Raw genomic sequence first — 4035 nt, 5'->3', positions numbered from 1 at the left:
TCGATGTGGTATGTTTTTATTTCTGATACACAAATGTTTTGGTATTTTGTGTACAAATAAAGAGAGTCATGAATTCATATGAAATGCAGTTTATTTACCTACTTCAGTTAGTTAACAACTCTGTGGGCTTTTGAATGAAGCCCTCCCTTTGAGATTTGTTTGTGATGTAGTAGTGTACAAAAAAAAAAAAAAAAGACCAAACACTTTGACTTACACTTCTGCTTACAGTATGGCAAAAGAGGAGCAAGCAAAGGCGAATACAAAGTGACAAATTCATAGTCCGCATCCTCCAAAGGTCGAATTTGAAGGCCAGAAGACGTAACTTCCGGTGCGCCTCGACATCACGCCAGTGTCCACATTCACGCAGCCTTTGAATCGAGTCTTTAAATCTTGCCTCCATTTCTATGGACACAGGCCCTGAGGGAAGAATGCTTCAGAAGAGCACTTTCATAGCCAACGTTGCTCAGCTCTTTGTTTTATACCGTTCCGAGTCTACATCCAGCCGAGAGCATAACTGCCATTTTCCGTCAAATGAGAGTCACTATGCCTGCCCAAATTTGTCATGGTTTAAAGTGGTCACCTGAGGCTAGATAAGATGACGCCTTCAAAGGGCCTAGCCTGAGGAAGGTCCTCCATGAAGCAGCCTAGGAATTTGGACGACTGACTTGGAAATGATCGGACTAACAACTGAACCCAACAACTGAAGCCAAAGGTCAGCCATCTTATTTGATGAAATGCTTTGAAGATAAGACGTTCGTTTCTTTATATAACATGATTATTCTAACATAATATTGCGACAGAAAGCTGAACGTGAACGATCACAAGTGAAAACTTGTGATCATTGTGATTTGCTAATTTTGTGTGTAGGCGGCAAGCATTCCCGGCCTGATCTCATCTGCATGCACCAACATGCTGCTCTGTAAACGAATGTTCTTTCCTGCTTTTTTTTTTTCACGCCCACCTTCTAATCTGTTAATTAATGTTCCTCCATGTGATGTCATGTATCTATTGTCATGGAAAACATGGAATGACCTCCCACTGAACATTCGGCAAGCCTCCTCGCTCCCCATCTTCAAAACCCTCCTCAAAACTCACTTGTATTCTTTGGCATTTGACTCAGCAGGACTTAGATTTGTTCTTGGTTTTGCTGTTCGGTGCTTTCTACCGTCTTTATTACCAATTTGCTTTACTGTTTGTTGTATATGTTAAATTGCTCCATGTACAGCACTTTGTATGCAGCGATGGCTGTTTGAAAGTGCTCTATAAATACAGTTGACTTGAGTTGAGTATAATTTTGTAGGATTATGCCTTTTTTCCTCTTGAAAATGCACAACTCTAATCGCGTAAGATTTGTTCTTTTTACTTGAAAGTACAATTAACGTTTTCATTTTATGAATTCTCAACATATTTCACTTGGTTTTCTAAATAAACATGTGACAATAGTCTCAAAATTACCAATCTTTTCCCCATAATGTATGACAACACAAATTGTATGACTATTTTTCTTCAAAATGTATATTTTCAGTTGAAAAAAAAGCATGACTCATCCTCTTAGAAATACATTTTCTTCAAAAATAAACAACTATATCTGCAGAAAATAAAACATGACAATAACACTCTTAGATGTCAACATTCATTCATTCATTTTCCGCTTTATCCTCACAAGTGTGGCGCGGGTGCTGGAGCCTATCCCAGCTGTCTTCGGGCAGTAGGCGGGGGACACCCTGAACTGGTTGCCAGCCTATCGCAGGGGCACACAGAGATGAACAACCATCTGCGCTCACAATTACACCTAGGGACAATTTAGAGTGTTCAATCAGCCTGCCATGCGTGGTTTTTTTTGGAATGTGGGAGGAAACAGGAGTACCCGGAGAAAACCCACGCAGGCCCGAGGAGAACATGCATACCCCGCACAGGGAGGTTGGAGCTGGAATTGAACCTGATACCTCTGCACTGTGAGGTCGGCACGCGAACCACTGGAGCACCGGGCCAGCCAGATGTCAACATTTTTCTCAAAACAATAGACTTCTTGTAAAACTATAACCTTTCTCTCATAAATAAATGTAGATGACAATATGCTGGACAGATTCACTTGTTCCCCCAAAATATATGATATCTCACAGAGTTACAAGTTTTTTTCCGCCAAATGTAATCTTGTAAGGTTATGAACTTTCTCAAAAAAATATCACCAAAATATTTTCAGACCGCAACTTTTCTCTTCTCAAAATACAGTATGAAGGTCGTTCAATAAATGAGGTGAATTTTTCGGTATACGGTCTTCTAATACACATAGAAGCTTCCATACTCCCTCGCTCACAACACTTTTAACTTCATCGTCACTTTCAAACTTTGTGCAAACTCTTGTGAACTGCTGAGGCAGGTCAAGAAAGACATAAAGGGGTCATCGGTCAGAGGGGTCATCTTGTATCATGCTCCCGCATCCCCCTTACAGCCCAGACCTTGCCCCTTTGGACTTTCACCTGTTTGGTCCCCTCAAAGCATTCATGAGAGGCACCGATTTTGAAAGTGATGATGAAGTCAAATGCGGTGTTAGACATCAGTCCAAAGATTGTGATGCTGAGGGAATATGGAAGCTTGTGCACAGATGAGTAAAGTGTGTGACAGTGCTGGGAGACCACGTTGCAAAAAAAAAAAAAAAAAAAGTAAGCTTCTATCTGTATTTGAAGTCCTTATTCCGAAAAATTCACCTTTTTTATTGAATGACTTTCGTATATGACTATTTTCTCATAAAATTAAAAACATTTTCCTCTTAAATGTGCATCAATATTCTTGTAGGATTGCCAGTGTTTTCCATATGACATCGAATGATATTTTTACAAGAATATGACCTTTTCCTGAAAATATATGACTGTATTCTTGTGAAAGAGAAACTTTTCTCAAAAATACAACAACATTGTCCCAAGATTAATACTTTTTCCTCCACAGATTCAACTATAATCTCGTGTGTGTCTGTTACATTTCGTTGCTCCTTGTGGAACAATGACAAAAAAAGTTAGTTTGATCCTGATTCTGAAGATTACAAATGTTTTCCGTGAAAATATGTCACGACTGTATATATCGTAATGTGCACCTTTTCTCCAAATTTATGACTTTATTCTCTTCAGATGATGATTTTTGTGGAAAAAAAAAGATTATGGTAAAAATACAACACAAAATTACCTCCTCAATATATGACTGACTTGTATGATTATATTTTTTCCCCTCCAAATTTAGGATGAAATTCTAGGATTAAGATTTTAATAATAAAAATAAGACTATATTTTGATTAGATTATCTATTCTTGAAAGGCGCTTATAAATAAAATGTATTATTATTATTATTATTATTATTATTATTATTATTATCCATCCATCCATTTTCTAATCTGTGTATCCTCATGAGGGCCGTGAGTATGTTGGAGCCTATCCCAGCTGTCTTCAGGCAGTAGGCGGGGGGACACCCCGAACTGGTTGCCAGCCAATCACAGGGCACTATTCACGCTCACAATCACACCTCGGGGCAATTTCGAGTGTTACATTCACCTGCCAAGCATGTTTTTGGAATGGGGGAGGAAACTCTTACAGGCACGGGGAGAACATGCAAGCTCCGCATTGGAAGGCCGGAGCCGGAATTGAACCCCGCACTTCTGCTCCTGTACCACCCTTAATAAATACGTACAGTCACAATAACAATAATGATTATTATTTATATTATCTACACCAATTATCCTCACAAGTTTGGAATGTTGGGATTGTGAAATTTCAGGATCAACCGATATAAAATCCGCGAATAATTGACACCATTATAAATGCCCCCCCACCCCCCAAAAAATTATTGAATAAGCAGAGCTATACTGCCATAAATTAACGTCTCCCACAAATAACGGGTCGAGATCATTATTGTTATCATTTCAAAACTCCTGAATACTAATGTGTTTGCTTTTTTGTGCGGTGTAAATATCGTGGGTAAACAGGCCCCTCTGATCATGGGTTTATGCTGATGCCCCTCCTTTTCTTCTGCTATTCAGATGCCAGA

The sequence above is a fragment of the Hippocampus guttulatus genome, chromosome 1, assembly GCF_054856545.1.
Source record: "Hippocampus guttulatus isolate MCC_2025c chromosome 1, RoL_Hgut_1.0, whole genome shotgun sequence".
Taxonomy (NCBI): domain Eukaryota; kingdom Metazoa; phylum Chordata; class Actinopteri; order Syngnathiformes; family Syngnathidae; genus Hippocampus; species Hippocampus guttulatus.
The sequence above is the reverse complement of the archived record's forward strand: the minus strand, read 5'-3'. Positions refer to the sequence as shown.